At 42.8% G+C, this 25,069-nt stretch overlaps 1 long non-coding RNA gene across 1 annotated transcript in view; it reads left to right on the forward strand.

The window, feature by feature from the left end:
- The window catches only part of LOC114665919 (uncharacterized), a 32,657-nt gene that overhangs the window by 5,809 nt on the left and 1,779 nt on the right, over window positions 1-25,069 (forward strand). Inside the window, exon 2 of the long non-coding RNA XR_003718476.2 lies at window positions 24,908-25,021. This is a non-coding gene — a long non-coding RNA (uncharacterized LOC114665919). The remainder of the gene's footprint in view (window positions 1-24,907; window positions 25,022-25,069) is intronic.

Below are 25,069 nucleotides of genomic sequence, written 5' to 3' on the forward strand. Positions count from 1 at the left end.
GTACTGTTGGAAAAGAGATCTGATAATATTTTTTCCTTTACAATACTTTATCTATTATCTGTCTTACAGAGTTCTTTTATATATTGTGCATTTGTTCTCTATCTAGTGACATTTAGTTAATATTCTCCAAGAACAGATTTAGTAACATTTTGTCCCTTATACTTACTTGAATTTAGCATTTTATTAAACAGAGCAGAATATAATTAGCACTAATTTCTATGTCTCTATTTTTTTTATATATCCATTTCCATATCTATCAATCTACCTTACACAGGACCGTTCATATCTCCCTGCCCACCTTATATAGCACCTTTGACATCTAACCTTCTGTCTGAGTTCCATTATATAGTCCGTTAGTTGCCTGTGAGATTATAACTAGTGTTGTTGGAAACAGGGTGTCTAACAGTTTGTGTTGCTTACAATAATGTATGTGTAAAATTTTATTATAAGGAGCAGAATGTAATCAGAGCTACTTTATATCTCTACTTATCTTCAGTAGCATCATTCATATCTATCTATCTATCTATCTATCTATCTATCTATCTATCTATCTATCTATCTATCTATCTATCTATCTATCTATCTATCTATCTATCTATCGTTATATAGCGCCTTTCAGATTTGTGCATCTGTCCCTGTCTCTCTCACTTTGCCTTTCTCTCTTTTTCTAGAAGGTTCCGGCCACATTGACTTCTGGACTTTTGCTCCATTTTTTTTTCATGTAGTTTCACGCAGCTCGCTGGTAGAAGTTGTAGGCTTTTCATTTCTGTTTGTTTAACGACATCCTCTGTTTGTTTTGCCGAGCAGAGTTAAACTCCTCTTCAAAAACACACAAACAGCCACCACTTTCCCCTGGGAAGCCAATACAATCCAGATGTCTTTGGGGATAATTAAAAACATTAATTGCACAACAACTGTGGATTACGGATCCCCTGTAGTCGCTTTACAGAATGTGTGCTCTACACGTTTGTCTGGTATAATCACTCAAAGGTGGTTATGAATATTTTGTATTTATTTCCTTCTGCTGGCTCCCGTGCTTCCCTGACAAGAGGGCTAATCCTTAAGTCCAGTTCGAGACCCTCCTGGGAGTTTCAGGGCTGGTCACTTGTGTGTTCGTTGAGCTCACGTGCCTGTCTTGTGCTTTTGCTTCCCGCTTCTGCACGCTGACCACTTTTGTGACCCCAAGCCCACTTCTTTTTTTTTCTCACACTGATGTGAAGCACAAGACACCTGAGTGTTCAAATGCGCACTCATAATGTTTATGTCAATCGTAAACAGCCCTCACTTTTTAAAGGTATTTCTTAACACTATTTATATGATTGTAATTGATTCCAATGTCTCTTAATGGATCTGCGGCCTGTCCCAGAAGCTGGGACGCCAGTTCCTCTCCCAGTCACAAGCAGTCAGGGCAGGACCAGTTTGGAGATGTGGGCACATTGTACAGGTATGTTGTTGGCACACGTGCCCGGGCATTGTGGTCCAGTTGCTAAGACAGAGGGCACTCTCCAGGTGAAGTTAAGTTAGTTTGCTGCGCTCCCTTCAACAACTCCACAAATCGTCCCATGCAAGTCTCCTCAGCAGCCATGGCTCCCATGTTAACTCTGAAGTCAGGTCTGTAAAACACTTTGGGATGGGAGGTGCGACAAACAACAAGAGACCTGTCACTCCACCGGGGGGCTCAATGTGCTGTACAGATTCACCCAGAAAGAGAACAGGAACGACACTCAAAACCGGGGGACATTCTGCACAAAACTTTAATACGGTCCCTGGCTGGAGCTCTCTAACTCTCGCCATCTCTCAGTCTTTTATCGATATTTCAAAACTTAAGGATTGTTATACGTTATACCGTAGGCTTGTCCCCTTCAGTCGCCATAAAACAATGTGCTGTAACGGGTTAGGGTTTGGTGACAGAATGGGTGAAGTAAACCCTAAAATGAGTTACTTCAGGGCATGAAGAGGGGGCACAGACAGAGGGAAAGAGTTTCTCTGCAGGGCTCGAGAGGCACTAAAGTCGGTGTGGGATGATTTAGGGTTGGTGTGTGTGTTTTATTAATTTCTTTAGAATAGAATAGATTTCTTTCTTTTCGGCGGAGTTGTTTTTTTGTTTTTTCAACTGAAGGAATTCCTATCTGACGTTTGCTTTTCTCCATCTCGCTTACTGTCATTCTGTTCTGTGTTGTTTATGGGCGCTGCCTGTTCTGACGTCACCAGGATGTGCAGAATGATGGGCAAAGGACCAGGAAGTCGGTGACATTGGTGCCCCAGCTCTTCTTCTGCTTACATTGTGTCTTTTTGCCCCTTTCAGTTTTATTTTTTGGGTTATTATATCCTGCTCATTCACTTCGTTTCCTAATCTTAAGTTTTCACTCTAGTGATCTTTGTAAACCCGTGCAATTTGGAGTCAAAACGTTGGTGTTTCAAAAAAAGGAAGGACCATCTTGGGTTAGCTTGGAAAAAGAAATGTTTTCCTGGTATTTTATGATTTTGTTTTCCACCAGTTTACCAATTGTGTCCAGTAGGGGGCACAGCAGCACCCTAAACTCCACACACAATTTCTGGTCCAAGTAAAGGCTTTTTATTAACATGATAGCCTTTACAGGTAATCTTACTTTTCTTCACCACTATTTGTTACAATAAACTTTTCCTTGATCTTTTCCCCTCCACTTCTCCCAGTAAGCTTTGTTCTTCCTTCATACACAACATCAGCTGCACCAGGAGATGTGGAGCAGTCTCCTTTATGCTGGACCCGAGAGTAATTCCAGTGCTACCATGTTGCATTCAGGAAGCCCTCTTGGGCCAGGCAGTGCCTCCTAAACTGGGTACATCATCTCCTGCCAGCTCCCCCTGGTGGCTCCCATACAGAACTACGACTGCCGTGCAGCCCTGTGGGTGTTTACACCAAAGGCCCACCAGACAGTTGCTGCCACTTATTGTGCTCCAGAAGACAAACTCATTCCACCCTTTGATTGTCAAGGCCTCCCGGCCTGGTGAGGATCCATTTGCCCCAACCCGTCTCTAGTATGTCACAGTTTACATAGTCCTCTAGTTGTTAGTGGATTCTCTGATGTCGCTGAAATCCTCCCTGCTGGTCCTGACAGTTCTCTTTTCAATTTTTCTCACTCCTTTAAGTTGTCCAGGATTTCCATGTTATCATTTTGAGCGTGACAAGTAGAGTGTGACACCTATTCAGTTTATTTGTGTATGGCACCTTTCACTGAGTGCAGTCACTGAGCGTTGTGACAAGTTCTCCGGTAGACAGAAATGACTAATGACGTAAAGACACGGATGTGAGGAAACAGACAAGAAGGCAACATGGTTCAAAATGGATCAACATTCTGTAAATGGGGCCTGGCAGAGTATCTGGCCATTCACGTGTTGCTGAACTGTGGACAGAAAAAGAAAAACTCAGTCGATAGCATCAGTGGGGAAAGTAAACCTCTGGAGGGTCCACAGTCAGATGGAAAGACAAAGTCCAAGGGTCCAGGAAACCTCGGCGAATGGGCTGCCAACTTTGTGGTCAACGTGGGTGCCAAAGTGTCTTTTGGGACAGACCGGGCTTTCAGAATGAGACCCAAGGCCATTTAGGCCAGTGGCTCTCAAAGGATTCTGGACCGGGGACCACCTTCTCACATTTATTTTCCTACAAGTGTTTATGTAAAGAAATATTAAGATTCAAAAACGCTCATCTTGTGATCAGCCTTCCATTGACACTGACAGCCGGCCGACCAACAGAAGTGGCAGGGAACTGAGGGGCTGCTTTGGCCAAGCGTGGTCACTCCAGGCTGATATCAAGGCAGATTTAAAATGAAGTCCCACACGGGGTTAGTGAGTCTGAAAAAGTGTGAAGGGAGGGAACGAAAGGGCCTGATTACCCCAACGAAAAGACATGAAGCTGGAAGGATCGGACATAAGGTGGGACACTTGGTCAGAGGGGCTGATGGCGGCCCTAGCAGAGGGGAAGATGATGGAGGACAGCGGGGGGATTCATGAAATTGTTGAGTGCCACAGTGACAATAGCCAACTTTGCTCTCGACGTCTTTATAAAATCAGGGTGTTCTTTTAATGTAATAATTAAATGCAAAACACACAATAAAAATGTATTTTTCGCTGGAAAAAAAAATGAACACGTAACAGAAACATAAAATTCTTTGTGTGCGCTGACTGCGAGATTCCAGCCTTGCATACGTCAGCTTCACCATAACCTGGCTGGGTCCAACAAATCGGATCTCGCAGTTCCCTTTGAGCTTCGTAGTGGTGAGATGCTAATCACTGAGAGTGTGAAAGTTCATTCTTACTGGTAAATATGACTTTCACAAATTCATTATATATCGATAATACTGAATGACTATTAGCATTTGCCTTTAGTGCCCTTAGAGAGCATTTTAATTAAAGCCTCCTGATCTGTGACCCAGTCCCGCTGCAACTTCCCTGCAAGGACATGTGTGGATAGGAGAACCAGTGCCATCTCATGTAGGAGAATCCTGACTCCAAGGGTCCTGATTATCAGAAACGAGACATGAGAACTGAAACTAATAGCGTTCTTCTGTAATTGACCGGCGTATTTAAGAAGTGTTACCAGCATCGGTAAGTCAGTCGTATCTTTCCATGTACCGAGTGGCTCATCAACAACGGTATTCTTCTCATCCCGAACTGGCTCTGTGATTTAACTCTGACATCTGGCGCTGTGAGTGGGGTTCAGACCTGCATGGTGATGGCTCTGCTTCTACAAATCTCAATTAGTGCAAAAATACATGTTATCTACAATTAGAAAAAACTAACAGGAGATGAATCTGAGCAATAAGAAAAACAGTGAGACGGCCAAAAAAATCTGCTTTGGAAGTTTTTGAATTCTGTATTTAAAATGTACATATTCTGTTCCGTCAGTAACAGGTTCTACTTTCAAAAGTTTACATGTATTGAATATCTCAGTGGAGATAAAATGCAGAAAATTGCAAATCAAATTGGACTCAAAGCCGAGTTTACCTCCAGAAATGAAATATATTGGAATATATCTGAAAAAAATACGTGGACATATCTCGCCATATAATGTCAAATATCTGTTTTTAAGCTTATATTTACAATATGATCAAACAAACATTTCCCTTAATATATTTCAACAAGCATATTTATGTAGAAGATGTGGAATGTACTTTGCTTTCGATTCTAAGTTTCTGAAAGTTCATTGATGGTTTGTGTTTATTGGCACACACAGAGGATACAACACGAAAACACGGGCCGCAATCTCAAGGTCTTTGACGATCAGCAGGGAAAATTGTTAAGAAGGTTACAGTTCTACCGCTGTGTGACATGTACGGTAAATCTCTTCAACCTTAGCTTCTAGACATGAGAACACATACTGTCGAATGTAGAGAATAAAAACAAACAATTATATACTGAAATATATTGAGATATCTAAATCCTCTGATCTATCTGGTATAGTACATTATAACAAAAATGGACAGTATATCTAAAATATGTTATAATATACTAGCTGTCCCCCGCGGCTACTCCCACGTAACAGTGAAAACAGGACAAACTTTAAAAATCAATAGACGTTACCGCTGTGTCTGATTGTGTTCAGCTCTGAGGGGGAGCGTCCCCCGTGTGGGGAGAAAAACACGTGATATCAATCAGCAGCGACCCTCTAAAACACACGTAGCTCTCTCAAAAACGTCAAACGTTACTCCTTAACAGTCTGTAGATGATAATGTCTGCTGACCAAACGGGTATCGTCAGCTAAGTGGTGGTAAGGTGCGCTCCAACATGTGGCAAAAAGTCGAGCGACTCGAACGGAGGGAGAGTAAGGCAGCCCCCCCCCGCCCAGCTCCCTACTTCTGAGATCCCACCTTCTCCTCCCCTCAGCCACTCTCTCAGATTCACGTGAAGAAATCGTTGCCGCAACTGAACTATAATACTTAGCACGCTGAAAGATTTCACAAAATCAACTGGAATGTTCAAGCAAATTCTAGAAAAACAAACAGATCTAAATCCGTTTAGAAGTTCTCTCGTGAAAAGCAGAGGGACAGACAGACAGACAGATGTTGGATTTTTTATATATATATATATATATATATATATATATATATATATATATATATATATATAATAATAAAAGGCAAAGCCCTCACTGACTGACTGACTGACTCACTGACTGACTGACTCACTCATCACTAATTCTCCAACTTCCCGTGTAGGTGGAAGGCTGAAATTTGGCAGGCTCATTCCTTACAGCTTACTTACAAAAGTTAGGCAGGTTTCATTTCGAAATTCAAAGCGTAATGGTCATAACTGGAACATATTTTTTGTCCATACACTGTAATGGAGGAGGCGGAGTCACGTATCGCGTCATCACGCCTCCTACCTAATCACGTGAACTAAAAACAAGGAAGAGATTTACAGCACGAGTCACACACGGGAACGAAGGTAAATGACGTTAATTTTTGACTGTCTTTTAATACTGTGTAAGCATACATATTAACACATGTGCAATTAAACGTGTGCATTTACGGGGTGATTTCTCAGGCTTAAAAGCTCACCTTTTATCAAACGCGGGAACAAAGGTAACTGACGTTGTTCACTGTCTTTTAATACTGTGTAACCATACATATTAACACATGTGCAATTAAACGTGTGCATTTACGGGGTGATTTCTCAGGCTTAAAAGCTCGCCTTTTACTAAAAAGGTAAATGCAAAACTATTTTCAATCAGTTTATTGAAACGCTCCCGTTAAGGATTGCAATAACATATTCGCGAGATAAAAGAACGAAGTAGGGGGAAATGGAGGGAGCTAAGAGCAAAAAATTAATTAAACAATTGAGAACGGAGCGAGTTAAGCATACAAGCATGTTCATAAGGGAAAGAAAGCACGGTGTAAAATGTAAGTTTAAATTAAGTTTATAGAAACGCTCCCGCTGCGGATTGCAATAACATATTCGCGAGATAAAAGTTTAATGAGAACACACGAGGTATAAACGAACCACACGCCGTGGCGCAACGTTAGGGGCAACAGTTTCAACCATTCTATGATCTGCTTCTCGCAACTGAAAGACGGCACATGGCGGATGTTAGCCGACTTGCTGACCGCAACGTTATGGGCTTCAACTATGGCGCTGACGCCACATCTCAGTGCCAACACTTTGCAGACTGTACTTAAAAGACACGCCCTCCTCACTGGACAGTTAAAAACACCAATCAAACTAACGATGACATCAAGTATTACCCAATCAAAAGTAGGAAAGGAGGCATCTTCATAAAATGCGTGTGGGATGATTTGCATGAGACGCTGCTTTAAAAAAAAAATGATAAAAAAATACGGGATAAATCCCGTCCAGTATTGATTCAAAACGGGACGCGCAATTTCATTCTCAAACGCGGCACAATTCCGTATTTTAAAGGACGGGTGGCAACCCTACAGTGCCAGGTAACCACCCATACAATCAGATTGTGATTCAGACTAGGAATGCAATGAATGTAATTACCCCGATCTACATACAAGGCGAAAGTCTTGCAACATTCAAAGATGATGGTTTGGGATAATTAGTACTTATTAAGTACACCATGGAACATAAAAGAGCTTATGAAGCCTTGAACCGAAAAAAGCAAGATCTCAGAGATCGTAAAAAAAAAAATGAGGTAATGTCGTTTTACTCGCTGTAGATTTTAGTCAAACATTACCAGTTATTCCACGAGGGAGACCAGCAGATGAACTCAACGCGTGTTTAAAATCCATGCTTCTCCCACGGTCGGTTATATGTCGCGTGTTCTCGGGTAGGTACACCAAAAAATGTATACATTTAAGCATGTAATGGGCAAAGAAAAAATGAGGTATACCCGAAGGCACTGCAGTAGTACTCAATGTAACTGTACTTCTTAAATGTTAATGTTTTACTGTTTAATAATTTATACGCTTCTTATATATTGTTCAAATTCTTTTATCAAAATACCAGTGACAGCGCAATGCACGATAACATGGAGTGAATACACCATACGCATCTGCCCACGGCCGCCCTGGTGTGCGCAGATAGGAGTTGATTCTAAAATAAAATAAACATAAAAAGAGTAATACAATCATCACCCATAAAGCGGATAGCAGACGTGACGTACTATATGTGTACCAGATTTCAAGTCAATAGGTGAAACGGTTTCCAAGCTACAGGTGATTTAAAATCCTGGACAGACCAACGAAAAGCCACGGTAGCAAATTACAGAAGAAGATTTTACTGTTTAATAATTTATATTTATATGAAATGTGCTTCTTATATATTACTTCATATTCTCATATGATAATGATGTTAATGTTTATATTGATTTCTATGTTATTGTAAGTGCATCTATGTGTGTATATGTATGTATGTATGTATGTATGTGTATATATATTTATATATATATATATATATATATATATATATATATATATATATATATATATATATATATATAATATATATATATAAAAAATATATATATAAAAAATATATGTGTATATGTATATATAATATATCTGTATATGTGTGTATATGTGTGTGTATATGTGTATATGTATATATAATATATCTGTATATGTGTGTATATGTGTGTGTATATGTGTATATGTATATATATATGACAGCAACACTCATAACAATGACAACACAATTACATTGACAATCATGTTACGTTATTTTTAAAATGTTTCCTTTACTTTTTCATAACCTCTTTAACACACTACTTCTCCGCTGCGAAGCGCGGGTATTTTGCTAGTATATATATATATACAGTATATATAAAAAGAGAGAGAGATGCTTTATTGTATTTTATTCCTACTATTATAGAAGTAGATTATTATACAGTCGCCCCTTGATATACAACCGGCCTGACATGCGAACAACTTGGTTTACAGCCAAAATTTTTGTTTTGAATTACGACCAACGTCTTGCGTCACGACCTGAATGCGGTCACGTGTATCTGCTTGTGTGATTTTAAACAAACAGCCGAGAGCGTTTGTAAGCGTCAGTCGGAGCCCAGATACATGTGTTTGTGGACGTAATTTCAGTCAGTGCAGTGATTTATATAATTTATTTTGATAATTGCTAAGGAAGGAAGAGAAGGTAATGAAGGTAAAGAAAGCGATCACAATCGAAGAAAAGAAGGAAATTGTGAGGAAATATGAGAGTGGCATTCGTGTGACCGATCTCGCTAATATGTACAGCATGTCGAAATCCACCATCTCGACAATTTTACAAACAAAAGATTTGTATAAGGAAATGTCTTCCAAACAATAACCACCTTCCATTTCATTCTCCTCCTCCTCCCTTCCTACAGCCCAAAGATGTCAACTTAAATGGTGACTACAGTATGAAATTGTTGTTTCTGGTAGGCTAGGCACTTTTTATAACTTTTTGGTTAATACATTAGAAAAATTATTGGTGTTTTGGTAAATTATGCACATTATACAACCCTTTTTTATTATGAAAAGGTTAAGTAAGTGTTGCTGTGGGAGGTTCGGAACACATTAAGGGCATTTCCATTATTTCTTATGAGTCCACTGTATTTTGGAAATATATTGCAAAATTCACAAACATACAAATATTTAAAAATGAATAGTTTGCAATATATTTCATTCTACTGCAAGAATCTATAATACTGTATATTGTATTTAACTTTAAAGTAACATATTTGAAAATACATATTGGGAGCAATATTTTTTAAATAATATCTTTTAAATGATTTTAATTTTTGCAAAAAAATCTCAACCTTCAACTAAGAAAAAAGGGGGACTGCCCACCCAAGCCGGGCCAAGTGCGTCCAAAAGACGAAAAACGTGTCAGGATATCACGTTATGCAATTAACCACAGGGGGCATCGGTAAGTGCCACGGTCCACTGCTCCGGTAATCGCCGCACCGTTCACCGACTCCCTGTCAGGACTTGTCAGTCAGTTTCATTTTGAATTATTCAGGATCATTGAATTCCTCCTTTCGGCTAAAGGTCTCGACTTGCTGCTCCATCTCTGATGTCCGGTGCGTCTCCTGCTTGTTTAACGGCTCACCTCACGTTCACAGTTTTTCGGTGTTTCCTTCTTATTAGATTGACTAGTGGGTGTCATCCTTGGACTTTCCAGGTGCTGGAGATTTGCACTGATTTAGGAAATAACACTGAAGTCTAAGTCATTAGGAGTGCGATTCCTAGGAAGTGGGGAATGAGGTCACTCCATTACAATTTGGGAGAAGTCATCTGTCATCGCTGGCAGAGGACTTGCTTTGAGAAAAGACAACAAGTCATGTGACTGACAATGGACGCCTGTAACAATGGACGACCAGGAAAGGAAATGTAAACAAGCAGGAAGCCAAAACTGAAAATCCATCCTGTGAAATATCAATAACCTGAATCTAAATCCCAAAAATCATAGCCAGAGAAAAGGAAGCAGAAGTCAGAACTGGGAAGTCTTCATAGCACAACAAATACACACACAAAGATGGGGGATTCCATGACACCCACACACATGGACATCGTCACACACGTGTAGTGGCTCATTGAAGACGTCAGCCAGGTAACTTCAGGGGCCACAGCAACCGCCCGGGGAAAAAACAAAATGGTGATGAAAACACTGTAAAGATAATTTGTAATAAGTTGTAGTGAAAGATCATTTCAATGATAAAAATTCATTTAGAAATCGGACTCAGCACTACATAAAAACACTAACTGGGAGGTAACCACTAAGAGAAAAGGCTTAAAGAGACGCACACAGTCATAATGGGATAGTCAAATGAAATCAAAAAGGCCAGCGAGAAAAACTACAACACAAAATGGAGCGGTGGTGACGTCAATTCAGTTATTTTAGAAGGGTCCAACTTGACCAGAGACACAAGTTAATAAAGAAGGTTTAGCAATGACAGAACGACAGAGAGTCGTGTAAACGTCACTATGCACCTTGTGGACCACAGAAGGACCACTGCTTTAGATGATGTGGGTGGATGGCGGGCTCTTGTACCCAGCGATGTTCATCGATCACCTAAACCTGTTCAAACCAGCAGGGCCGGCTGAAGGGTACACTGGGCAGTGTTGAGTGCAGAGAGTCTCCCCCATCAAGATCTGCGTGATCAAAACCATAGCTGAAACCGATGAAGGAGAGGGGGGATCCTCCTTGGATATCTGCGCCCTCGCATTCCCTTATGAAATCTGCAACCTGTGGCCCCCCATGGAGATCGCAGCACTCGCCATCACTTATGAAATGAGGTTGGGGGGAGACCAACATGCATCTCTGGAGCACAGATGTGGAATGTTTCTTCTCCCAATAGACCCCCGACCCAGGCATGGTGCTGATTTGGCCGATCTCTAGAGACGTCCCAGCACATAAGCGGAGATTATTTCTTTTTATTCATTCGATGATGTGAATTGACCACTTTATTTTTTCCTGCACTGTGCCCTGATGGAGTAGTTGAGGTTTTTAGCCAAATCTCCTAAGCAGTTGCTGCTCACATCCCCTTTGAGGATCAAACATCTAAAATGCAGTGGCACTTCTACATTCCACCAGTACGAATTTGTGCTCACCAGTTCATATTGAGTGGGTCAGCAGGACAAAGACACCCGTCGACTGCAGAGGTTTTGTTCTTTTCTTGTGTTTAGCTGGGTGTCTGTCGTCGACTCCTGATTTCTTCCAAAGACTTGAACCGAGTGGCACTCCGGTGGGAGTGTGACAATGTGCTGACAGAGCCTTGGTGCCACCTCATGCCCTGTGCTGCCATGGTAAGTTCTGGTGCCCCCAAACAGGAGAATGAATCAATCATTACAACAACAGGACAGTAAGGAATGGCGTCTTTCTAATCACCGCAGACGTCATAATTGATGGCGTCTTCATGCAGCTGCAGACAGAATTGAGCAAGACAGCTTTGTGCACCTGAACCACTGGGCCACACTGCCTACACCATGCCAGGGCGCTCCTGTTTTGTAGAATCACAGCTGCTGTTTTCCTAAAATACGATTCTTCACACTTGAAGCGACAAAAGCAAATATAGTTGTGCAGCCTAAGAGCTTTCTAAACAGTAGGTGCGTTCATTTCTAAGAGCTGGAGCCCACGGCCTACGGGTTTAATTGAATATGAGTGACCCAAATAAGGTGGGCACTGAGCTGCTGCTGGTGCTGTAGAGGGGCTAGTGATTTTAAATTAGACCACCATTGCCCTTCACAGATGAATCAACTTCATTTTCATAGCATTTTGTTTTTAACAGGTGGAGCAAAATCAATTTAAGTGTCTCACTCAGGGTCACACACAGCGAGTCACTAGGCCACCCTAAATGTCACCTAAGTGTCGTTTAACTTGCACAGATTGCCTGTTGCTGGACTAAGCAGAAGTTCTATTAACAATATACACCCTTAATGAACATTTACAGCCCGGTGTTTATGGAGACGGAAGGTGCTGAGATGAATCTGTCAGTTCGACTCTTCACGAACACGAGACGGTTCAGACTCTGAGGGAAGAAAGACGCACTCAGTGGTGCAAACAGAGCTGGCCGGCGTCCAGCGCTTTGACTTCACCTGCCCAGCACTTCCTTATATGACAAAAAAAAAGGAAATTCAACTTCTAGAAATTCTGAGGTTCCTTATTTTGCCCTTGTCTTTCTGCATATGAATAATAACTTAGCACTCACAGGGCAAGATTTCCTCGGCCACATAATTCAGTCATCAGAGCCATTAGAGAGGTAAAAAAGAAAAACAGGCCTATCCTTTTGGGCATACCTACTGGCACCAGATAAAAGGGGTAATCAGGGTCGGTCGTGTTTTATTTCAACTCAGAAAGTCTCCTTTTTAATTTTTTTCTTGTATTTTTTTTACATTCCTGGTTGTTTTTATTAATTAATCCACACCCCACTTCTAGTTATTCCTCGTATGCTGCAAGTTGAAAAGTGCAGCCCTTCCTGGTGGAAAGAAGTCAAATCACAAAGGATTTTTAAGTCCTCTTTATTCGCTTAATCATCTGGCAAAGGGCACTGCTGCTAAAACCAAAGGGGATTTTGGGAGTTTTGTCCACCCTTTAGATAGATAGATAGATAGATAGATAGATAGATAGATAGATAGATAGATAGATAGATAGATAGATAGATAGATAGATAGATAGATAGATAGATAGATAGATAGATAGATAGATAGATAGATAGATAGATAGATAGATAGATAGATAGATAGATAGATAGATAGATAGATAGATAGATACTTTATTAATTCCCATACTCCAGCAGCAGCATACTGATAATAACAATATTAAATTACAGAGTGATAACAATGCAGGTATACAGACAGACAATAACTTTGTATAATGTTAACGTTTACCCCCCCGGTGGAATTGAAGAGTCACATAGTGTGATGGAGGAACGATCTCCTCAGTCTGTCAGTGGAGCAGGACGGTGACAGCAGTCTGTCGCTGAAGCTGCTCCTCTGTCTGGAGATGATCCTGTTCAGTGGATGCAGTGGATTCTCCATGATTGACAGGAGTCTGCTCAGCACCTGTCGCTCTGCCACAGATGTCAAACTGTCCAGCTCTGTGCCTACAATAGAGCCTGCCTTCCTCACCAGTTTGTCCAGGCGTGAGGCGTCCCTCTTCTTTATGCTGCCTCCCCAGCACACCACCACGTAGAAGAGGGCGCTCACCACAACCGTCTGATGGAACATCTGCAGCATCTTATTGCAGATGTTGAAGGGTGCCAGCCTTCTAAGGAAGTATAACCGGCTCTGTCCTTTCTTACACAGAGCATCAGTATTGGCAGTCCAGTCCAGTTTATCATCCAGCTGCACTCCCAGGTGTTTATAGGTCTGCACCTTCTGCACACAGTCACCTCTGATGATCACAGGGTCCAGGACGGACCTGGGTCTCCTAAAATACACCACCAGCTCCTTGGTTTTGCTGGTGTTCAGGTGTAGGTGGTTTGAGTCTCACCATTTAACAAAGTCCTTGATTAGGTCCCTATACTCCTCCTTTTGCACATGGCAGGACTCCGAGTTGTATTGGAAGTCTGATGTATATAGGCTGAACAGGACCGGAGAAAGTACAGTCCCCTGCGGTGCTCCTGTGCTGCTGACCACAATGTCAGACCTGCAGTTCCCAAGACGCACATACTGAGGTCTGTTTGTAAGATAGTCCACGATCCATGCCACCAGGTATGAATCTACTCCCATCTCTGTCAGCTTGTCCCTAAGGAGCAGAGGTTGGATGGTGTTGAAGGCACTAGAGAAGTCCAGAAACATAACTCTTACAGCACCACTGCCTCTGTCCAAGTGGGATAGGGATTGGTGTAGCATGTAGATGGCAAGAAGAGAAAAAAAGAATGAGGACATTAATCTATGTAATCCTGCCAACTATGCTATCTATCTATCTATCTATCTATCTATCTATCTATCTATCTATCTATCTATCTATCTATCTATCTATCTATCTATCTATCTATCTATCTATCTATCTATCTATCTATCTATCTATCTATCTATCTATCTATCTATCGAATCCTGCCTACTATGCTATCTATCTATCTATCTATCTATCTATCTATCTATCTATCTATCTATCTATCTATCTATCTATCTATCTATCTATCTATCTATCTATCTATCATATAGTGCCCTTCACATTATCTATCTATCTATCTATCTATCTATCTATCTATCTATCTATCTATCTATCTATCTATCTATCTATCTATCTATCTATCTATATCTTTGACACGGGGCGGTTTGCTGTGGCTCCTCATAGACTTTCTTTCTTTTTCTGTGCTGTGAATGCACCTGTGTGCACTGGCACCTTTGAAAGTACTTAAAGCTTAAGAGACGTTAACATATTATTTTATATGTTTATATGTTATATATTGTGGTTAGAGGCTTATATGATCCTTATTGTCACGAGAGAAATTCTGATTTGTGCTATTCAGTCTGCAGCACGTCACCACTCTCCTGTGGCATGACTGGTGAGTATAACAACGTTACCTCAAAACTTTTGTGTTTCTTTCCTGAATATGAATATTGTTTTGTGCATTCATTTTATACTTTCGTTTTATGCTACATTCATTTATTTGCTCTCTATATTGTGTGACCTGTTTTCCCCTCGTTGAACCAAAGGAGTTCAGTCCCCCAATATTGCCACTGTAAGCTTTCATAATGGACCGAGTATGTACATATGTATATTGTCACGCATGTGCACACGGGAAACAGTCCAAGGGTTTGAGTGAGTGTAATTCTCCACTGAGACATGAGGTGCCGCTGTCTAATAACAATCTCTCTTCTCCTCCTTCTCCAGATAAATTCACACCATTCCCTCTATGATGTCACTTCTGGGGTTCGGTCACCTGGAACCACCTTTTTTTCTTGTAACAAAAGTACAAAAAAATCAAAATATGTTTGGGGTTCTATGGTGAACCCCATGTAATTGGTTTAAATGAAAACTATTTAAATGATGAAAGAAAATGAAAATACATTTTCATAGATGGGAGTCATAAAGGAACTGGCTCAAGATAGTGGTATACATGATATGACATGATATACAGTAGAGATGTCAGAGGTGGAAAGGCCATCAATCTTCTATTCTGCAGAAAGAGGAAGGAAAAATCCAATAAGTGACAGCACCAACCCCTGGTCTGGAGGGTAATTAATAAGTTGTCTCCCATGCGCACATGTGAAATATACTGTATAGGCATAGACACGTACAATTAATAAATAAAAATAGAAAGTATACTTAGAATATTATCAGTATATATGTGGACAAATTGTTGGTACTCCTCCATGAAAAAAGAACAATATATATTAATATACATAAAGTACTGTATATATAAAGTACATAGATAGATAGATAGATAGATAGATAGATAGATAGATAGATAGATAGATAGATAGATAGATAGATGTGAAAAGCAATATATAGTTAGCTAAATAAAAATGGCACTATGTATCAGATAGAAAGAATAAACAAATTTCCAATTAATTTGTGTTTCTTATGACATCATATACATTTTCTATAATTCCTTTCCCAGTAATATTAGTTATAATTTCAATTGTAAGTAACCTCGATCATGTACTGTGTGAATAGCACTTAGTAGAAAAGAAAAGGCACTATATTGTATTTTGCTATGTAGATAGATATGAAAGTCACTATATGATAGCTCGCTCTCCTGTGTTCTTGTAAACCCGTCCACTTCGTTCAGATGGAGTCCTTAAAACTCTTAGGGTCCCACAAGGCCCCCCGCTCCTTGACGGCTCTTCGTCTTTTCTTTGCGCTCCTCTCTCTGTCTCTCGTGTGTCTTGTGTTGCATTTCTCAGACTTCTTGCAGTGTTTTGTCTTTTTCTTTTCTCTGTGTATTTTGATTGCGGTGCCCTGTTTCAATTTATTATGAAGACCTTTATACTAAAATAAATTAAATTGGGAAATTAAAAAAAAGGCCTCCCTTCTTTTAGAGAGAGCTTGGAGGAAAAAAAACACCGGCGAGGTAATTTAGCTTACCTGTGATTTGAAGACCCCTTTTATTTTAATGTCTTAATCACAGATAATGCCGCGGCCACCTTCTCTAAGTACATTACTATACATTTTTAAAACTGCCAAATCAGTCACTTGTGCTTTGAAGGTACTTATCTGTAATAGAGTAATTAAGTCCGAGACAATCGGCTTCTTTTTTCGCTTTCTAGCATTAAGCCTACTGCCAGGCACACAGTTACATAAAATAAATTCATCTGCGCCCTTTTAGTGTTGCTTTACGAGTCGAGTGAATGTCCACAGGATCCATTAAAAGAGTCTGCTAATTAAGACGTGGTGAGTTACACGCAAAATGGAGCAACGAGAAATGGCCCCCGAATTGTGGCGCAGGGTACCTCCCCAAAATGGTGTCGCCCTTGTCATCGTTCTCGGACGTTTCCCTCTAATGACTTTTGCAGTTCAGATCTTTGCTGTTGTCGTCACTGGGTCACCTTCTAGCAGTTATTATAATTTTGTTTTTTTTTCTGTGTTGGAAACTTTGTGATTAAAATCTTCAAACTCTGGAAATCGAGACAGCAAACGGGACACAAGAAAGCTCACGGCTGTGTGTGTCACCCCGCTGTGCCAAGGGGAGATCTTTAAGGGGAGAGAAGGCTGACACAAGCAATAGTAAGCAGGAGAGGTGAACTCCAGTGGACTTTCAGTTACTTGGCATTGCAGACCCCGAGACCCTCTGCTCGATTTAAGGGGATTTGAACTCAAGCCCCTGTAGCTGTGAGGCAACAACTCTAACCGCTGTGCCACAGTCCTAGTGTGTGGTTGGTCACGCGTGCCCACAACGACTGTACACAAGTGACGGGGGGGCATTGTGTGGACTCACAGGGCTGGACGGTAGCAAGTGGGCAGGAACAACTGGGCATTTCAATACCTCAGTAAGGCGGAGCTTAAACATCATTGGGCAACAAACAAACCCGTGGTACTGATGGGCAAGTCTATGGCTGAAAAGCCTCCACTCTGAAACATTACCATCGACGTTGCTTCAACCAATTCAGTGACTTTTGCTAGCCATCGAGATGTTGCCTCGCTTGTCTTTTCAGTGGTACCCCAAACGTTTACAGCATGTAAAGTGGAAGACGTTGGCGGAGGGTGTTTAGAAAGACCCCCATGCGGGCTTTGCCGTTACAGCACCAGATCTCACCACCATCCGCTGCCAAGTTGTCCCCTTGTTCTAAGAATCTCGCCTTGACGCTCGAGACGCAGTGAGGCTGGAGGGCTTCAGAAGGATCCAGCTGCAGATCTCTACGCTTCAGGAGCTCCGCTGAACAGCCAATCGTTGGCATGTTTAATATCACGTGATTTACACAGTGGAAAAGTCCAGTTACCACCCCCCCCACCACATCCCCAGCCTTAACCACAGAGTAAGGGTCTTTTTTACAAGAACGAAACACAAAGTACGCTGTGTTGAGAAAGGCGCAAATGACTGGATGTGTCATAGCGGACGCCATGCACGTTAATACAAAAGCTGCCAAGCATTATTCAGTGCGTGCAATCTGATTGGCTCTCGATGGAGAAGAGTTGTGGAGGTCTGCCACTGGACCCGTCCTCACTGGCCTCTCTTTAATCTTGTATCGTGACATTTGGGATGAGAATACACATCTGGGGACAACTCGCTAAAGCCTTGGTGGAGGATTGTGGTGAAATCGACCGCTGAAAGGGCAAAGTCCACAAGGGGAACTTTCTGAAAACATGTTTGCTGCAGAGATGTCCACCTGGAAGAGGATCCGTGAGCCCTGGCTGATTCCGTCTACCTACTTGTCACATCACGCAGCCTTCTAAAGGGGTCCACAACAAACTCTGGAATGCAAATAAAGACTCGCTTCGGCAACATTAACTGGGGCTTCCTTTGGAATCTCAACTCTTTATCTTGTCTTTGAAACCTTCATTTTTGCAATCGTCACGTAACAAACAAGTTCATGTAGTTGATCAGTTAGATTAGATGTGACGATGGAGGCCGGTGGACCAGAGCCGATCTGAAACGGAGCGAGTGGAAGACGAGAAAGTGGACAGGATATGTGCAGAAGATCCAATGGACCCACCAGAGAAGGTGCATAGGAAGCTGGTTTATATAGCGCCTTTCTGCGTGAATACACACCTGTCAGGTCACATTTGGAAGACTGTGTGACATTCTGAGATAAAGTCCATAGAGGGGTACGAGGAAAAAGAAGTTCCGAAATACTGAAGAGTGAAATACGACAATTCAGATCATGAATGGTAAGTGTTTACAGCATGGCCTGAGGAGACGGAAACAAGTAAAAGCGACAGATAAATGTCATCTCACCACCTTTGAGCCCCACGTCCACCTCAATTGCGGAGGGCCATTGATGAAAGCTTCACACTTCACAATGCATGAGAGAAATTAGCAAAGCATTTCAGCTACAAGAAATGGGAAGGGGACCACCTCTAGGAAAAATAAATAAATAGTGTGAAGCCACCCCAGACACAGACAGGCAGGACACCACTTTGTTTATTCTTGCCACCAGTCCACCCACCTCCACTCCTGCTCAGGCTTTGTCCTCTTCCTCTCGACTCTGGCCATCAAATGGTGGGGGATGGCCCCCTTTTATAGGGTACCCGGAATGACTCCAGGCTCCCAACAAGCTTCTTCCAGCAGCACTTCTAGGTTGGGTGAAAGTGTGGCCAAATAAGGCCCTGGAAAGTTCCATGCGCTCCCCTGGCAGTGTCCATGGGTTCCAACAGGGTTGAGCTCCCATGCTCATGACCCGTGGCCCTGCTGAAAACCAAAGGGCTGCCCTCTGTCGGCTTGGGGGAGAAACTGTCCTAAAAATACTCCATCCCCTGGTCCTTCCACTCTCTGGGTGTCACCAGCCGGGTAAGGGTTCCAGCTGCCCACCACAAGAGATAGATAGATAGATAGATAGATAGATAGATAGATAGATAGATAGATAGATAGATAGATAGATAGATAGATAGATAGATAGATAGATAGATAGATAGATAGATAGATAGATAGATAGATAGATAGATAGATAGATAGATAGATAGATAGATAGATAGATAGATAGATAGATAGATAGATAGATAGATAGATTCAGTTGAACAGCCTTGACATTCAAGCCGTCTTCTCAATGCCATACACGTCAGATGGACTTCTACGAGTGACCAACATAACTGAATAACTCAGCCATCCATTTTCTCGCCTCATTATGCTTTGCAGAGCACATCTGATACCAAGTGCTCGCCGTCCCTGGTCCATCACAAATTCCTCAGGCCGTCTCAGAGGAAAGCCCACCGAGTCACAGAGAGGGTCGGGCACACACCACATTGAACTGAAGCCGGGTCTCCAGGCGCCATTCCATTCATTCATTCAGATGTAAGAGATGACTCAGAAGGTTGGCCTCAGTGGACTTTGGGGGGGTCATTTAAATGGATGCACGTGGGGGGGGCGGGGGTGAAGGTGCAGCTGCTAGCCGGGGCCAGTTCTCCCCGGACCAGCGCTCGATCCCCTGCCATTTCTACTACGCATCAGCGATTTCAAAAGCACTCATGGAGTTGAGTGATGTCACAAAGCTTGGGGCACACTGCCAACTCTGGCGAGGCAGCAGCAGTTGTGCCGACGGATCTTTGCAGCGCACGTGTCTGGGCTCACGACTCGCAGATGAGGTTCAATGGCAGCGCAGGTAGAAGTTCCACGGGCCCTCAAGACCGAGTCGTCATCACCATGAAGGCATCAGGAATCAGGGAGCCGATGCTGGAGTCACCCCTGAGGACTCGAGAGGGGCTGGCGGAAAGTCACATGAAGCGTCGTTGTGCGTTAGAACCAATAAAATGTCACATCTTTGCATTGACATTCTGTTCTTTTCAGGAGTGGCGCACATGAAAAATAGAACTAGAAGTGGAGTTTATAAAGCACACCTTCTGGAGACAGTGGATCCAGCTGAGGGTCATGGGGGCCACAGCCTAAGGCAGGGTCAGCTGGTACAAGCCGGGCCCACTGGGGGCCGCGTGTCGTTGGTATTAATACACCTGGGGATATTCTCTATGCTGTGTTTAATGATATATAAATTGCATGCATGACCAGTCATTTTCAGAATGTACTTTACAAAAAAATATTTTTTTCTCATTTCTTCTCATTCCCAGGACCCCTTAATCCAAAGCGGGCCCCTGGGGACTTATGCTCCTTAACAGAGAGTTGATGATCCTGTTAAAGATGCAGTGTGCAGGCGCCAGTCATTTAATGTAGCGCCATATTTCTCACTCGTGATTTCTGTGTGAGACTCGATCACCGCATCGGCCATTTTGGTGGAAGGCCATTTATTCGTTTTTTTCATCGAGCTGTTGGGGGGCACCCCCTTTGGTCATTTCGACTTGTGGATAATCAGCAATGATGGTGGATTCCTCGATCATTTTGGCACGTGGACATTCTTCAGCAGGCCAGTTCTCTTTGGTCATTTTGACTCGCAGACAACGCCTGTGCCCGGGTGCTTCACTTGTTGAAACTTTATGGAAGAGCAGTAAAGTGAAAAAACACGCAGGAGAGCAGAGGTTCAAAAAAATCCAGAAATCACAAAGCAAGGAAAAAGAAAATCACAGCAACTCCCCAAAACTCCTAAGCACGTCCAAAATGAACCACCAGGAGTTGTGGGAAACCCTGCAGATTTATAGGGCGGAGGGCGGCTCCTTCAGAGTTATTGGCAGGTGGCCCCGCCTCTTGGGGGGGACCACCCACAAAACACATTGAACATAACACACGGAATACAAAAGTAACAACATCAATAAAGACCAAAAAGGGCATAAAATGGGAATTTGAACCCCAGACAAGGGAGGAACCGTGGCTGAGGTGTAACAGCTTTGTGATGATGGCATATTGAGTGAATGTCCCCACTTCCAATTAAACCTACGAAACAATAAAGTGGGCAGAAAGTGTAGGGTCTCAATATTTTGTGACCTCACTGTACATTATATGCAAAATGTATTAATAATACTGGCCACTAGGGGGCACCCCAGAGTCCCTCATAATAGGCACAGCTCAGTTGAACACAATTTCAGATTCAATAAAAGACACTAGGCTTGCAGCAGTACCTGGCCACGGGTTCAAATCAGTCCAACACTGTTAAATGACCCAATAAATACGCCCATCTCCCTTTACTCCTCCTCAGCAAGCCTTGTCCACTGTCCCCTGACTCTGACTTTCTGCCGGCTTCCTTTCATATTGGACCCAGGGGTGCTTCCAGTGCCACAATATTGCCCGCTTCAAGCCCTTCTAAATTATAAGGAAGGTCCCCAAAACAGGGAGGCCCATTGTTCATAGCGCCCCCAAGTGGTACTGCAAGTCTGAGGTCACGCTGCAGGCGTTCAAACTGGGCTCCAGTGAGAGAATCACTTCCATCTCGTGCTGGGGGACAAATTTCTTACAAAACCCATCTGTCCCTTATCCATCCATTATCTGGGTTGGAAACCAAAGACATTCCCAGGTTGTGCCTCCATCCGTGTGATTCTGCCACTACGGCCGGGTAGGACATCTTCCTTAATCCCATTGGAGATGCCAGCCCACCCAGTCCGACACTTACAAGGTTTATTACTATTTAAATTCTTGTGATTGGCTGTTCAGTAACCTTGTGATTTTTTTGTAGATCTCCGTGAGTCGAGTGGCGCGAGTGTCGATGGTCCTGAATGAGGGGTGAGAAAGGCGTTTGTGCAGGATGGCCGAGGTCTTTACTTATCCCATTTGCCTTCCTTAAGATAGCAAATACCCCCAAATGACTGTAAAAAACAAACACAAAACGTCCCCTGATAAAAGTCTTAGTGTGGGCAGATAATTTTCGTGCCTGTACCCCACTGAGACCGCCACACCCTACAGAAGAAGAAAGAGATACCCCAGAAACGTCGACTTCTTTTAGCAGCCACTGGGAGTCTAATCAGAGTAGAGCTAAATGAAGGAGTCCGCCGGCGATGAAAGTGACACCGACAGCCACCGGGGTGCCCTGAACTGCGTCGGGGAATCCCTAATCAAGAGTATTTACAGTAAGCGGCTCTTTAAAATGTCAAGACTGAATCAGTGAGCTGTGTCTGAACGCATGGCTGGTGGGGAGTCAAGAATCGCACAAAGAAAGCGATGCACGCCGGCCACTTCTGACATGACATGAATGCCGCAGACAGGCCAGGAGGATCACTCGCCTTTGCTGCTCCTCCATGCGCCAGCGTGACAGCATTAACGCACAATTAGGCACAATTGGCAGACGTCCCTGGGGGGCTCCTCTGGAGGAAGAGCTACGAAGACGATGTCAGCACAGGCCGCACTTGCACTGGCTTTATTTGTCCCCACGCAGGACCGGAGAGCGGATGTGTGCGGCCTTTTGGACTTCTGACCTTAGCTGATAATATTTATTGTAATAATCATCTGTTTATTCAAGATAATCAAAACATGTTACCATTACTAACTCAAGTTAATGTGTAATACAAAGACAAATAATATTTTCATATATTTCAGTGTTTGTCATACTTATTGGCAAACTTTTTCCTTTATGTAAATGTCCTCAGGGATCCCCTCAAAGCAAATCAAGCACGCGGTGGATCGAGATCCATTGGTAAAAAAGAGTAACCCACTAGCGACCCACCGCGACCCACCACCAATGGCGGCAGCAGCCCACAACCCACTTATTTAGTCAAGAAACTCTGACCTATCATTTATTTCCTTTTCTCAACAGGACGTGATGAGATCTGTGCTATGTGCACCATGCCATTGGTGGGACGGAAGCAGTGATGAGTGACGAGTCATAAAATATTAAAAGAAGGTGCAGAGTTGCAGGCCACCTCGGTAACCCCGTTTACTAACAAAGATGAAAGAAAATCAAAATGAATTGAGGATTTGCACTCTCTCTCTGCTCCATGCAGATCCCCATTTCTGTTCTGTCCCTGAGACATCCTCCAGACGAACAGCCAGAACACGACTGGCGGCGTCACCAAATGTCCACATGAGACAGCGAATGAGTCCGGTGATTTTGTGTTTCCACTCTTTATTTAAATTTTAACTGAACGGCCGACACTTCCTTTCTTGTTGTGTCAATGGCAGGAATGTGGTGAATTTTTTTGCACAATTCCCTCCGCTCATCACTATACACGAAATGACATTTGATTGTCACGGTGACAAAACGATTGAAATTGTGACTCTTTGACGAGGTGACTTAAAGCGTGGAATTGTTGTGGGGGATGGGACTTTCGGGTCTTCACCCCCGATCTTCAAAAGAACCCCCCTCAACCCCATCCCATGGTCTCAAGCCCCCCATACCTCCCATCATGCCTTCTGACATGCTTTGACGACTCGGTGAAACCCTAACCCCTAACCTCACTGCTCTTCGACTACACAGCAGCCCAGGGGGTACCATACTTGCAGGGTTAGCGGCTTTACCAGAAGGGGGGCTAAACCCTTAATATGTGCTAAAGCTAGTGATGCCCCTGGACTGGAACATTTAAAATAGTAACCTAAGACCCCCAAATGCACCTGAATGTTACACAAGACATGAATTTTCTTATTTGTTCCACTACTCAGTTGTACAAGACATATTTTGGACACTCATATTTCTAAAGTTTCCAACAAACCTGAACTTTGGTTGACATTCGTAATTGTCACCTGTGTGTGGACTTCTGCCTTTGGACAATGTCTTTTTATATAAAAGAGAGGGCCTGCGTTTTCAAGCATATAACATCATGTCACACACGCAGGTTCAGGTTTACGAAAAGATCATCCGAAGGGGACTTTCGGTTTTACTGCTCACCTCCATGCTGCTCTTTGAGGATAACGTGAGGGCTAAAAGACCTGTCACCTCACACACTGTCACCTCACAGTCACCCTCATCCTATGTTTGTGACAAACAGCACAAATTCAGAATTCACTTCTGTCCCACTGAGAATCCAAGAATAGAATGAGCAGTTGGATACGAGCCACTGGCCTGCTGGTTTCTAAATGTTCAAAGTTCTCGTTTACACAGTGTGTCTTAGCCGCAGATTTCAGGAGTCGATGACCTTTCGTGTGCAGTTTTTTCCATTGTGAAATGGCAATTCTTCACCTTTCTCCTGAAACAAGTTGCCCAATTGAAAGGAATTGCTGGGGAGATGAGGGGCACATGAGTGGTAGGGGGAAAGACCTGGTAGACGAGCCCCACTTTAAGGGCCTGTCAAAATTCAAAGCTGCATTGAGACTGGTGGGATGGCAGCTTGGCCTCGTCCCTGTAGTTTTCAATCCCCCCCACCCCACCGTCCCCTACGACTGTTGTGTTCTGTTTGGTGTGTGTCATTTAACTCTGCATCCACAGGTTCTTCATTGTCTTATTGTCCACCATCTGAGTCCCTTAGGGGATTACTGTAAAGATTTACAGAGTTTTCTGCATTCTACTTATTATTTTTGCTCTATTTTTTTTAGTTTGTACTGTTATGTTCATTTACCTGCCATTTTGCTTATCGTTAGGTGATGCCATTTTGTCCAGCCCAGGGGGCTTTGTCATTCTACCCGAATGCTACCACCCAATGTCTGGAAGCGGCGTGGTGTGACGTGACATCATTGCTGTTAAAGGGATTTAAGGTCACTTCCTCTCCCTCTTCCTGTTTATTAGTTTTCGATTGTCATTAA

This window comes from Erpetoichthys calabaricus, chromosome 15 (assembly GCF_900747795.2).
Source record: "Erpetoichthys calabaricus chromosome 15, fErpCal1.3, whole genome shotgun sequence".
NCBI lineage: Eukaryota > Metazoa > Chordata > Cladistia > Polypteriformes > Polypteridae > Erpetoichthys > Erpetoichthys calabaricus.